We start from the raw sequence: 14,635 nt of genomic DNA on the forward strand, positions 1-14,635 counted from the left end.
AAAGCTTTCTCTTTAATTTGAAGAACTCGAATGATTTAGGGCTACAATTACGAGTTTAATTACGGGAAAATCCTCCTTGAACTTAACAATTTGATAGCGAGTGAGTTATAAAGAAGACAAACGTTATTCAAACGCTAGTCCGCGTTTTAAAAGTCCGCGTTTTACTAGTCCGCGCTTTACTAGTGCGTGTTTTACTAGTGCGCGTTTTACTAGTCCGCGCTTTACTAGTCCGTGCTTTACTAGTCCGCGTTTTACTTGTCCAGTCCAGTCCAGTCTAGTCCAGCTCAGTCCAGTCCAGTCCAGTCCAGTCCAGTCCGGTCCAGTCCAGTCCAGTCCCCCCAATACCATATGCCAATTTCTAATGTAAACTCTGTATGACAGAGGCGACTTTCTGGCGCGCGTTGAAAATAACAAAGCGCAACCTCTCACAAGTGACGACATTTCAAACACTTTAGAAAGAAAAATAACTGAGTTGAAAGTAATTCTAAGCAATAAAGATAAAAACACCACTGCAAATCAAAGGTAAATGCTGAAACAAACAAAATTTAATTCGTAACAATTAACTTCTGCCTTCTGTCTGCGTTAATTTTGGCAACTACCTGTTACTGATCAATTTTCTCGGTGTTTGCGCATACGAAGAATGATCTTCAAGTCCATCATTTCTAACTTGTTGCATGCCAACTGGGGCGGTTCTTAGTTCCAAATCATGATGGCTTGTGTTCAGTTATGCACCGAAGCTGGGTTCCTGTAACTACAAAGTAATTCGTCTCCTTCTTAGGTATCAGTGTGAAATGAATCTGTCGCGGGCACTGCGGTTTTCTTGAGCAAAATAACTACCACTCCACAGCTTGGATTTGTTTGAGGAAAAAGCCTTTGCCTTTCAAATTGAGGCGGTGTCCTGGTACATTTAAATCTTAGGAGCATATATCCCCGTTTTCCGTAGGTTTCTTTCGACAGTTGCAGCAAGGAAACCACTCGCGATTTCCAAGACGTGGGCGACTGAGCGGTCAATATTTCTTCTTGAAACTCATTTTCCTGACTTTCTCTCCCTTTCTCCTCAACAGAGGTATAATTTTCCCTTGAAGACGAGCCAGGTTTTGTTGAAACATAAATGCATGTATTACACCCTCTCAGCTAGACTAAAATCCAAGTCGAGAATTTAATGAGTAGCGCTCTCACCGCCGCTGTATTCCTTGTTCACATCCACATCAACAGGGATATAATTTAGCGTGTTTGACTATTGCTACATCACAGTTTCGTCTTAACAAAGATGGCGGATTTCAATTTGAAAATGCCGATTTTTGGAACGTAATTGTTCGCAACGAAAACGCTTTAAGCTCAAATGAGTAGCAAGTTAGGACAATGCGAGCAAAGAACTTTTGATGGACCTTTAGCGACTGCAACGACGACCGGAAGCTAGAATAGGCCTTTTGCAGCTGTAGTCACGTGATCAATTCTAGATATATATATATATATATATATATATATATATATATATATATATATTATGGGATACAACTTGAGGAATACCAGAGATAGAAACAGCATATCGAAAATATCAAAACGGCCAAGTTTGGGCCCCGGGAGTTACAGAGCACTGTTTTTACAGCGTTTTGAACTTTCGGAAAATTTAGAGGATTTGTATGGAAAATGTTGCTGGAGAGCAAGGCCTTGCTCTCCAGCACATTTTTACATATAAACCTTCTTATTTATTAAAAAATTCAGAGTGTCGTCAAATCTCATTTTTGAATATTGGAGTCCTCAACCTTGGCCATTTGTTATTTTCGAAATGTTCACCAGAAAGAACATTTATTTCTATTTTACTCGATTACACGCCAGACCTTAAGCGAACCACACTCTCCGAGAAAAAAAGAAAACTTAATACGAACAGAATATTAAACTATAACTAATATATATGAAAATGGTTGATCGCAAATAGCACAAAAGGCTCACGTAGTGCAAAGAATTCTAATGAACGCCATGATCCTACTGATTAACGCGATTGTCTCCTGTTCACACACTAATTAGCACAATTGTCTCCTGCTCATTCTCCCCCACGTTGATATGACATGGTATATCAATAAAACGATAATACCGATGATAAGGGGGGCCTTCGGAGTCACTGCTAAACTGTCCAGAAGTTTCTGAAAGTATTCATCCTCATCTCGATTATCTCCAGGTTCGTTCATAACAGATCGAGCTGTCATAAATTATTTTCCCAGCTGCACTTTAGCGATTCTTACGTGTCCATCTTTTCCCACTCCAGAACTTCTTCACGACCAGAAATGATCCAGAAGCGTGTTGATAAAGCCGCCAACAATTGATTCGTTCCACCCGCGTGATTGTCTTTTTCGTGACAATGTTTGACAATGAGCTTCGTCACATGGCTCTTTCGAGGCAAGATTATCGGGAAACGGGCATCCTGTGGTAGAAATTCTGCATACCTAAGGCGGCCATCGCACCTCATTTGGCCTTCCTCGTCTAGCCACGGTTGTAAGCCGAGCAACTTGCTCTTTTTTGGTAACTCTCGTTGTCGCTGAAGTGCCAAATACTCATTGGGAAATGCCTTCCTCTGTGCACCTTTAATCACTTGAATTGCAGCATCTTCGATCTCCTCCACATCTAAGTCTCTTCTCTCTCTGTTGGGACTTCTACAGTTATCTACGAAACGATGAACCCATGCTTGATTTCTTATTAACTTTGTCCAACTTAAAAAACGTTTTGGATCCAGACGCTATAGCTGACCATCTTCATGAAGTGAAGTCATTATCCAATCTGCGTTATTTCGGCCTGTATGTGAACTTCTTGGAGTTGCTTTCCTGATTTCCGTTGCTTCCGAGACCTTTTCGGTGTCAATTTGATTCTTAGGCTAGTCTGACTCTTCCTTTTGAAGGAAATCTGGGCCATTCCTCCACTTTCCCTCCCTAGCCATGTCTGATACTCTCATACCCCTCGTAGTAAAGTTAGCAGGATTCTCTTTGGTTGGCACGAAACGCCACTGCTTGGGATCTGTTAGGCTTTGAATTTCTCCCACTCGGTTTGCTACGAAAGGTTTATATCTCTGACTTCTACCTTTTATCCACCACAGGACATTCATGCTATCGGACCAGAAGACTGCTTGACCCAATGCCCAGCTGTAAACTCGGTCAACCTTAGACCTAGGATTGCTGCCATCAGTTCCAAACGAGGTATACTTGTTGCCGCAGGTGGTGCTACTGACTTGGCTGCAGGTAGTCGACTGGATACTAATCCACTCTTGTAGATAACCCTCGAATAGACAACAGCACCATATGCATCTTGTGACGCGTCTACGAAGGTATGTAAGGTTTCTGACAGCAAAACTTCTTCTTGGCCAAACCGTAAACATCTTGAAATCTTAATCGTTGGTAACTCTTCTAACTCACCGAACCATTCTTGAGACTTGTGGATCAACTCCCTTGGGCATAACTCGTCCCATTCAAGTACTACCACTCACATCTCCTGCATCATGACCTTGGCTCGAATTGCAAATGGCGTCAAAAAACCAACTGGGTCAAATAATGTAGTGATTCTCTGCAGAAAATTCCGTTTAGTGAGCTGAGAGTTTTCTTCAAGCGAACTTGCTTTGACCGTCAACACGTCTTCTTCTGGAAGCCACCTGATTCCCAGAGTCTTCACTGTTGGTAGGGGGTCCTTGTTGATGTCTACCTCAGATGCTCTGTCCTCGATCGGTATCTTTTTTAGAACCTGGGGTTAAATGGACAACCATTTACGAGCGTGCATTCCTGCCTTGCTCAACAGCTTATCTAGCTGCTTGAACAACTCCATACCCTGACTGTCGTCCAACACCGAGTCCATACTGTCATCCATATACGTTGACTTTAATACAGTCTCTGAAGCTAAGGGTAGCTCATCTTTGTACTTCTCAGCATGTGTTTAGGAGACAAATTGAGCTTGGAAAGGTGATGAGTTAATTTCAAACACGACTCGGTTAAACTCGTACTCTTCTGGTTTTCTCTGCTGATCCAAGGATCTCCATAAGAAGCGTTGAAATGATCGGTCCATAGGTACAATTTCAATTCTCAAATACATCTCAGCAATGTCACAAATGAGTGGAACAGGGTGTCTTCTGAATCAAAGTAAAACGTCGTTTAAATCTCTCTGCAATTTCGGTCCTTGATAAATGACGTCATTGAGGGAGATTCCTCCAAACTTCGCAGAGGCATCAAACACGATGCGAGTCTTTGTTGTGGTTCTGTCCAGTCTCACAACAGGAAAGTGTGGAAGGTACCATTTCCTCGCAGGTTTTTCTTCGGCTGGGTCAACTTTACGAATGTATCCCTTGTCCAAATATTGAGTGATGTTTTCCGAGTAGGCTGCTGCGATCTCTGGATTCTTCAGTAAACGTTTCTCCGTGTTGTACAATCTACGAAGCGCCATGTCATAATTGTCTGGTAGGTTAGAAACGTCTTGCTTCCATGGAAGTGCTACTTGGTATCTTCCATCCCAATACTTAAGGGACTTTTCCACCTGTTCTAATGCACATTGTTCATCAGGGTTTAGAAGGGGTCGATCAAGTGATGTGCTAGGATTCTCTATCTCCCATAACGATCGCAAATAGTACAATAAGCTCACGTAGTGCAAAGAATTCTAATGAACGCCATGATCCTACTGATTAGCGCGATTGTCTCCTGTTCACACACTAATTAGTGCAATTACCTCCTGCTCACGAAATTCTTTTTCCTTTTCTGAATTCGGCTAAGTTATAGCCCGTAATTTCATGAAAAGTAGGTCACGTGATGGCTTAGCTGCAAAAGGCCTATTGCATCCGTTTGAAGTCCTAAATTTTGGCGGGCAGCGGTCTTCTCTCTGCGAGGACGTGAGAGCAGCGAATTTCGCGTTTTCTACAAACGTTTGTTTCACGCATTAAATATATCCAATCTCTTTCACTTTCCACGTCTAAAAGCTTCAATACCAGCAACACACTCCCTTGTCGACAGTGAAAAGCGGGAGGTAACTGCAGTTGCTGTCATCGAGATTGAAAGGGTCCTGTTGCTGGAAATCATGATTCAACTCTGGACTTTTACACCGATAGGCGTTATCAAGAAGGACAAACTCTTTATCTGAATGACGTTTTTTTTTACAAAGATAAGTAAGTAAGAGTATTTCCCGAATGCTCTTAATGCTCTTTCTTGCATTCATTGGTACAAACTCCTTGAGTTTTGTTTTTTGAACCACAAGAGAAAAGGAAAACGTTGCTGTCGAGGAAAGCTAAAGGTTTTTCTTTTCTGGAGGGAAAAACGTAGACTCTACACCAGTTTAATCGGTCACAGGCGTCGCCCTCTTTTCACGCTCGTAAACAACGGTTTCGTAATTACAAAAGGAATCAGGTAATAATCAGCACACTACAAATTCATAAATGGGCGACTACTTTATTTTCAATTTTTCAAAAGGGTTGATATAAATATATTAATTAACATTCGTGTTTCTGTCGAGGAACTATCGGCTCATGGCTGCCCCGCAGAGATTTGATGTTCTTAAAACAAATATTAGCTTCGAGGGAAAATATGCTATTGTCTTTATCTATTGTCTTTATTTTTCACCGCTAAATTTTCTTCCGCGCGCCAGTTGAAAAACAGTCAAAACCCACTAAATGAAGATCAACCAAGTATTTATTCATGCTTACAGCCTGTCGCAAATGTCAATAATTCGCAACCGTACATTGGCTAAATAATACGTTATACCTGTCAGAATTGAAAAGTCACTGGTTTTCCTATCTGCCCAACTTCGCGGCCGTCAAACCATACAAAATTTTCACGGATGAGTTCTATCCATCCGGGTATTTTCCGCGGACGGGCACTATGGGCTGATAGTGTCTCTCCACGGATGAACACTATCGCGTTACGTGATCAATTTAAACCATTTAGAATCCGAGAAAAATTAGTGGTGAACTATAAGGCGTAATATAATACGGTCGAAGCTCTCGTAAGCGGACACCCCCAGGACGGGATAAAAATGTCCGCAACTGGAGCTGGCCGCTTACGAGAATGGTTCACATAAGCGGCCATTAGAGATGTAGGGGATAGATGGCCGCTTACGGGGGCTTGCCCAGCTAACCACGTGAGCGAACGTATCATCAAGAACTGTCGACTCAAGAACACCCAAACACTATAAACAAGAACGATGAAATACTCGGACACATTCCTTTAAGGATGTCGCTGTTTGTTAGCAAGTTTCTAAAGCGGTGAACGAACAAAAGAAAGGCTGTTGTAAGGGGAAAGCGAGTAAACAGAGGAGCCGGATACGGCTTAGAAGTTCCTGGCACTACCCTTCAATATCCGCGTCGCCCACAAACCCATCACCACACTACGTCGGTTACTAACCAACGTTAAAGACAAAGACGAACCGAGGAAAAGACAGAGAACGATTTATAAGATCAATTGTTCCGACTGCCAAGCCTCCTACATTGATGAGACTGGCAGAAACCTCACAACAAGACCGACTGAACACAGACGGACGACGAGGAAAGGTGTTGTCAGCAATCACATTGCTGAACACCATCGACTTACCAACCACAACATTGACTGGGACTCTGCGCAATGCCTAACCTACAGCACTGACTATTTTCAACGACTGACTCTGGAAAGCTGGTTTACTAACTTAGAACAGACTCCCCTAAACAGATGTCAACAACTACCCGCTCCATACAAACGACTCATTCACGACATAAACATCACAGACGACCGAAAAAGAACGACCTAACTTTACCGACAGATCGAAACAGACCAATCACGACCGACTTACGTCACTTGAGTCTTACAGCCAATAACATCACGGCAAAACCAACCGATCATTTCATACGAACTGGAATAAGAACATTCTACTGACAACAATCATTCACTTGACTCTGATGATGACCTCCACACAGGTTGTCGAAACGTCAGTCACTACCACCGACAACAGTCCTTCTCAGGACTACACTCACCCGGACGATCAGACTACACCTTCACATGTTACCCCCGGGTTCAAGCCATTTACTGTATATAGTTTTTATGGTAACACTAAACTGTCTCTGCCTTGGCTAAAATCGAAACTTGAGTGCATTGGCTACAACGTGGTGGAAACGTCATAATTCCAGTCACAAGCGCATATGCATGCTTCGAAATGTAACCGCATGTGGATGACGACAAAACAAACATTGAACTATGGTATTGTAATTACTGTAAAATCATTGTGACGAACGGCAATGTAAAATGGTTGATTGATAAAAACAAGATACTGTACAGAGGTTGTTGATTTTCTTTCGGGTGTCCGCTTACGAGAGCTTAAAAACAAAGAAAAAGTCTAAGTCGTAATCCCTGAAAGTGTTGTCCGCGGCCGCTTACGGGATTACGAGAATGTAAAAATACAGATTTTGTATGGAAGTTAAAACGGGGTTTCAAGCAAGGCGGCCGTAAGCTAGAGTTGTCGGCTTACGAGAGTGTCCGTTAAGAGAGCTTCGACTGTAGGGGAATTCCAAAACTGCGTTTTCTTACCTGATTTTCTACGTGGGTCCGATATTAAAGCGCAATGCACAATTGATGACTTGAAGAAAAGAATCCATCATATTCTAATAAGTCAATAGACATTTCAAGACACCTTGATAAAAGGTCGTGGGATCATTCGAAAATTGTCTTTCAGTCTTTTCCCGGATTTACCCAAAAAGCTGGTAGATAAGGATAGTAAAACAGACCAAAAGAAATCTCACAGTCCCAAGAAACTTGTCACAAAAATTATCAATTCCTGTTTTACAGATCAGGATAGTAAATGGGACAAACAGAAGGATCTATATACCCACGGGAATACCAATAAAAGTCTTAGAACTCCATTCCCTTCAGTATCATGTCCTTTTCTTTTTCAGGATCATCTGCAAGAAAAAGAGGCTCTGGTGATCTCTCTATTGACTACAAAATTAGGAACTTGGGAACCACACTGGCAAGAAAGAAACCCTCTAGGAAGCTAAATCGCTCATGTAGCCATTATTTTTATGGCAATCACAAATCGTTTATTAAAAAGAGACGTACTTACGGGGGGAGGGGGTCCTGGGATACCTGCGGATAGCCCACTATTAAAAAATAAAGAGGTGGGCACAAATTTGTAACTTTAGATGCCCCTCCCAATTGGAAAATCCCAGTGAAGATCTGCCAACTAATCAGAGGGGAGGGGATGGGTGATGGATGCAGAGAACTTAAAAATTTCAATTTCATCGAGCGGCCAGCGGAATGACAGGGAATTAGTGAGTAGGGAGAAGTGCAAACGACTATCCAGCGAATATGAGAGTGATCATCGCAGCTAAAAACATTACCTATGCAATAGTGAAAATCAAGCCTGAAAATAATTCAGGCTTGTGCGGGAGTTGAGCCCATGACCTCTTCAATAACGGTCCTGCGCTCCACCAACTGAGCTAAGAAGGCAACAGGCAACTGGTCATCCTGTTTGATCGTATGAATACGAAGTTCCAATAGACGATAAAATGTCAGATTTTCCCAGTCGTTCAAAGGGCTATTAATCAACTGAATCGTCTCTACGTTACTCCAAAGGGAATGGGTGTTGGACCCATGGACAAACAGGAGTACATTCTTTATCGAGACATTCGAGTAGCACACAGGTACAACTGAGTGACAGCATCCCTGAGAGTGGGTGCTTAAAAACCTTCTAAGTTGCAACTAACTTTTGCATTTTTAAAGAACTGCTTGTTCTACCGCTTGAGTTTAGTGTTTAGGGGACATCTATCTTTTCATGCATGCGCGGTGGCGGCGTCTTCAAACCGTGCCACGAGGTCACCGAGTTAAAACCTCTCTCTATCTCATTCAGTTTTTCTCGGTTTTTGTTCTTAATGTTGCATTAAACACATTTACTGCGAATTTTCTCGAACCTTTTTTTAAGATTTAGGATAAAATGTTTTGATTGTTCATGGTTAGTCACTTTTCACGATATTTTTGATGCCAGGAACACTGATTAGTCAGTGCTTCCGCTTACCTGGATTACTGATTCTTGTCGTAGGATGAGCTTTGTTGGCACATGAACTGATTTTGATAGTTGAAAGAGCTTTAACAGTTTTTGGTAGGTTGATGGGGCTGGATTAAGTTTGCGATTGTGTTGGGAAGACACCATTACACATGTCTTCACTTTTGCAACGTGGATCTACAGAGATAAAAAGATCGAAAGCGACCTCAGTTGATAAAAAAGGTCACAGGATTATACCTGATCAAACTTATCTATTTTTTCAGTTGTCAGTCTGTGAAAATGCTTCATTATTTGGTCGCATCAAAGATTATGCAACTGGACACATGCAATGAATTCTATCTAAATTATTTCATTGTCATCTTAACTTGCATTGGTTTCCAAACGATGATTGTTACAGTTCACTTTAGCTGCAATCATCGTCCCTTTCCTATAGCTTGATTAGTTACTTTTATGACCCCAGAAGCAGTTATGGCACTATAAATCAGCCTTTTTTTCCCCTTACTTCAAAATGAAAGAGCTTCTCTCCAAAGTTTTCTAAAGCGACCTACCTGTATTGCTTGTACAAACATAGAATTTCAGCTTCATCCTGTGTGTCCTACAGTTTCCTCCAAACGTACTATTAATGGACGTTTTTCTTCCATCTGAAGTTGCTAGTGGATAGAAAACTTAAAACTATTAAAAAGTGTTCAAGGTATTCGATATTATAGATTTTTTTCTCTATCATTAATGGACGTACTATACACGAAGCAGGAGATTGCAGCTTTGAAGAATCATGACGAAAAGAATTCAAGACTCGTAGTGCTTATTAAAAAAAATTTAGAAAAAAACTTATTGGAAGTGCAGATGGAAGAAGAGACAGTGTTAATGATTGTTTTTGTTTTTCTTATTATAGTGAGTGTATGCGTAATAAAGGCTGATAGTTTCTAAAGAAACTGTTTGGGGTTGCGTCGGCGGGGGCAACGAAATAATTTGGATATATACCTCTATTCGCTCCGACGAAGGGCTAACGCTCGAAACGTCAGCTTTTTGTAATCGTTGCGGTAGCCAATTTACCATTTCAACTGTGTTGATATATCTAAATTATTATGTATGAGTAATAGTTCGTCGTGGGGAGAAAGGGGGAAGGGAGTGTGTGTGTGTGATCCGGTCCACGTCGGCGTAGTCCTGGTAAGGACTGCTGATGCTGTCAGTGATTGACATTTTACACTCTAAGCGGAAGCCACCATGATTTGAATCGCCCTAGCTTCACTCTTTACCTTCCGGTTTCAAGCCATTTATTGTCAGTCTAACAAATGGATTTTATTATGGGTGAGTCTGTTCACAGATGACTTCAAAATAGGGCAAGAATAAAAAAGTGGCATCGCTTGGAGCAGCCAAGCGTGTCACTGATCATGACTTCTTCTGTGATCTGTTACTAAACTGCTACTGAATCGGACCCATGGCCACATGGAATTTATTTTTGTATACTAACGAAGCAATAACTTGTCGTGGGACGTCATTTATGTACCTGTCCTCCATTAGATCATAAGTAGGGGACCAATCCAAATCGTGCCTAATACAGTTTATCGTATATTTAGAACTGGTTGGACCTACCTACTTATAAAATAGTACTCTTTTCCCGGCTGAAATTCGAGCTCGTTGCTGGCGCTAAATCTTGTAAATGTCACCGAAACACCCAAATCACCAAGATCCCTTGGAAGGCACTTAAACACAACGTTTCTATTAACTCGTTAATTTTGCGCATGAGCAAGAGCGAGTTGTAGATATGATGTGAAGAATGGTACGGCATAAAAATTGCGCAGCATTATGTTAAAATTCTGAAAAACTACGATTTAACTCAAAATCTTCTATTAAACTATACTCTTTTGAACACATTGTTACTCGAAAATAATATTTACCGGGCCATGGAATCACCAAATTGTCGCTGCGCCCTGCTTGAAGTCAGAAAGTTCGGTTTCAAATGCTGCTTTATATTCTGAGTTACACAAGGTCTAACTCGATCGTAAAGGGACGAAAAATCCGACTTGAAAATTTTGAAGATTGGCCGCGCGGAAGCCCTATTTTCAAATTTGATCATTTAGTGTGAACGCACAGAATGATGTCCCTCTAGTACCCCCTAAAGCCATCAAAATATATGCACAAACAACGCATTCTGATTGGTTATATATCTCTAAGCTGAGGAGGAGGTTTGGGGACAAAATTCTGCTTAGTAGGGGAGGGAGGGGAAAAGCGTTCTCGCGCCAGGCAATCGCGCGGTTAAGGAAGACGAAAAATTTACTTTCCCGCTGCGGATTTGATCCACCCACTCCTTCGTAACAGGGAAAGTTACTATGACTGCGGCAGTACCACAAGACCACCTACGGCATGACTCGCTAGACAGCATAAGCATAAAAATAACGCAACCTTTTGAAAATCTTATGGCTATACGGCTTATCCTTGTGTCCGAACGTCACATCCAATGCATAAGCTTTTACATGCTCATCCCTATGCTTACATCGCAAGTAAATATCGAGCTTTATATTGCAACAATAGTTTTTCGTTAAATAAAAAAGCACCTTTTTTAGCTTTCTTTCCACAAACATTTACAGTAAAATCTGGAACAGGGATTGTCTTAAACAAATCCTACTCAGACCATATTTTCTGTCTTTGAGACCTAACTTTAATTTCACATCATATTTCTCAAAACGTTCATTTACCAGGCCAACACTTCTTAGAACGATTCATACCCCAGTATGGAAATCAAACATCAATTTCTATTGACGACACATAAATTACATTGATTTATTCAATTTACGAGTTGGCTCATAACTCCTTGATAACTACCCTGGGAAAAAATTATCTCGTCTTTTCACCACGCAACTGATGAACATTCGTTTCTAAGGCCTTAGACACTTCTCAGGCTTTTCAACGATAGATGCATAGATTTCTCATGATCACTTCAGCACGAGTTATCATGTAACATTTCTTAGAATTTTAGAGTTTCAGGATTAATGTAAGATTTCAAAAAATCTCTAAACGAGTGAAAGAAAGTAGTTCTGCAGAATATATCATTCTATGCGTGCAAGGGTTATCATTGCTGTGAATAGGAGTTATGTAAAGGTGATCACGAGTCAGCTGAATCTCTTTAAAACCAACATCCTCTTTAGTCTGGTAACAACAGGTAAGGTCGAGGGAAACCCGCATTATGGACCATAGGCTATGTTCTTCTTTTAGCAACTATCTTTTTTGCCTCAGTATAAGTTTTAGACAAAATATTCACTACTATAGCTCGTTACCGGGCAACCGATTAAAAAGAATTCCAATCAACACGGCAGCTACTAAAGTCAAGAAATGCAGCAATTGTTTTCGCAAGTGTGTCTAGGAAGTTGCGTGGTGTTTGCGCTTCAGTCACGGTCGGGTTTATGCCTTCCCGATATTTTCTGCTCCGACGAAGCGAAGCCAAAACCAACTTCGATACTATGTTGGAGAAACTAATAAAAACTTATCCCCGAAATTTTTTGGGGCTAGTACAAATGCAAGCCCATGTAATCGTAAAGAAGGAATAATTATAGGTCTAACACAACGTTTTTGTTTTGTACGGTCTCTCGACTCAAAAATACTCCATCGTAGCGGAAGAAATTTAGCAGACCACATCGAATACAGATAAGCAGTTTTATAACTCCTTAATAAATACGCCTGGGAAATAATTTTCTCGTCTCTTCATTACGTAATTGATGATCATTGTAATTTGAATATATCAACAAAGTTGAAATGGTAAATTGACCACCGTTACGAATATAAGAGCTGACGTTTCGAGCGTTAGCCTTTCGTCGGAGCGAAGGGCTAACGCTCGAAACGTCAGCTTTTATAATCGTAACGGTGGCCAATTTACCATTTCAACTTTGTTGATATATTCAAATTATTTCTTTACCACCACCGACGCAGCCCCAAACGGTTTCTTTAGAAACTATCAGCTTTATTCATACGATGATCATTGTGTTCGTTTCTAAGATTAAAAATTAAGTCAGTCTTTTCAATTGTTACCATCATATAGATGCATAAATGTCTCATTATCACTTTAGCATGAGTTATCATGTACCATTTATTAGACTTTTGGAGTTTTAGGATTGAAGTAAGATTTCAAAAAATCTCTAAATTAGTGACGGATATGAAATTTGCAGATATAAAGTTCTTGACTACTGAACAAAATAGAAAAAGCTTTTAAACAGCGGAGTGTCTGTAAATTGCATAATGAAACTAATCAAAGGATTCTTCACATTCGCATTCTATTGTTGTTAGCTCATATTGATAAAATGGAACAAGAAAAGATTTAAAGCCCAATTTTCATTCAGTGCAGCTAACGAAGATAGGTAAATACTGTTAAGCAGACACCAGCTTGAGAAATCTAAAAACAAAAAGGTACGCCGTAAACCTCCTAGCATTTAAATTAAGTATAGCTTGACGAGTCTTTAGCTTTGTAAAAAGGTCAACAACTCAACTTATGGGTCTTCTTTTATCTTAGACAAGCAGAAAAACTGCCCGTGGAAATGCGGACAAAGGAACAGCTGGGGTTTGAAAACTATCTGGTTTTCTCGGAAAATAAAATTACACTAGACACAGTTATCAATTTTCGCGTAGAATGCCACGAAACATCCGAGTATTTTTTACATCTGTTGGCGGTAAATTCAAAGGATCCTCCGAGAAAATACAAAGCTAAAAGCCATAAGGAAAATAGCAGGATAGCTCACTTACGCTTACCTTTTTCAGTTTCAAATCCCAAACCAGTTCCCGTAACTTTTTGCCAGCATGTGGATTTTTTTCAATAAAACAAATTTATACTTAAGTTTGTTTTTTGCGGTTCTTATAAACACTATCGAATCTGCTTTAAAAAATGGTAAATTTAGATGCTCTTCAGTTTGGAAGCTGATCTTCAGGTTGAAAAATGCGATGAACTATTCGCGAAACATCTCAGTCTTCACATGGAAAAGTTACTCCAATGTTTCAAGAGGGCATATGAACATTTTCGCTGCTATACAATGCCTAACAATGCTATCGAAACAGAGCTTTTCCGAAGCAACCTCTGGCCACCCTGAATTTTAAGTCGTGAAGCACGCTTGACCGCTTTCTAAAAATTCCTCGAGTATACAAACAATATCACGCACGCTACTCCAATACACGATAGCAAGCGAGAAAATTTTCAAATGGGCTTGAGACCAATATAAAAAACTTACATACAGAGGTACTCACACTGGATTATGTCTTGTCCATTGAATGGATGGATACAGTTCGATTCTTCCACAATCAAACAGAAACGAAAGAAATATACAGGCGCACTGGATTAGGCTAATAATTGTCATGCTTGACTTTCCAAACACTCACAGTGGCAGGCCCCAACTAATACTGTTGGTAATACGGAAGTGCTCTTATATCAAACCTGTCAATAACCTCCCTAAATTTACATTCGACAGATAAAGAGCGGAAATGGAAATGCAAGGTTGACTATAATAATCTTTATCACGATTGAGGAAACTTTTTCAAAATGTGGTTTTCGAAAAGGACCTCGAAAGGATATAGATGAGCATTCTCGTATTTCCTATCATTAATTAACTTTCAAATGTTGACTCTCGCAAAATTTACCAGTATGCTTCTTGTCAAGAAAAAAGATGAAAAC

At 40.4% G+C, this 14,635-nt stretch overlaps 1 long non-coding RNA gene and 1 pseudogene across 1 annotated transcript; both read right to left on the reverse strand.

The window, feature by feature from the left end:
* Window positions 1-3,254: 3,254 nt before the first annotated feature.
* Window positions 3,255-5,181, reverse strand: LOC148740962 (uncharacterized; annotated as a pseudogene).
* A 2,379-nt stretch (window positions 5,182-7,560) lies between these two features.
* Window positions 7,561-14,355, reverse strand: LOC148740963 (uncharacterized). Its single transcript, XR_015999208.1, has 4 exons — window positions 14,212-14,355; window positions 9,534-9,635; window positions 8,998-9,162; window positions 7,561-7,885 (listed from the first exon to the last, which is right to left on the reverse strand). It is a non-coding gene; the product is annotated as an uncharacterized LOC148740963 (long non-coding RNA).
* Between the last annotated feature and the right edge of the window lie 280 nt (window positions 14,356-14,635).

The sequence above is a fragment of the Stylophora pistillata genome, chromosome 1, assembly GCF_964205215.1.
Source record: "Stylophora pistillata chromosome 1, jaStyPist1.2, whole genome shotgun sequence".
In the NCBI taxonomy this organism is placed as follows: Eukaryota; Metazoa; Cnidaria; class Anthozoa; order Scleractinia; family Pocilloporidae; genus Stylophora; species Stylophora pistillata.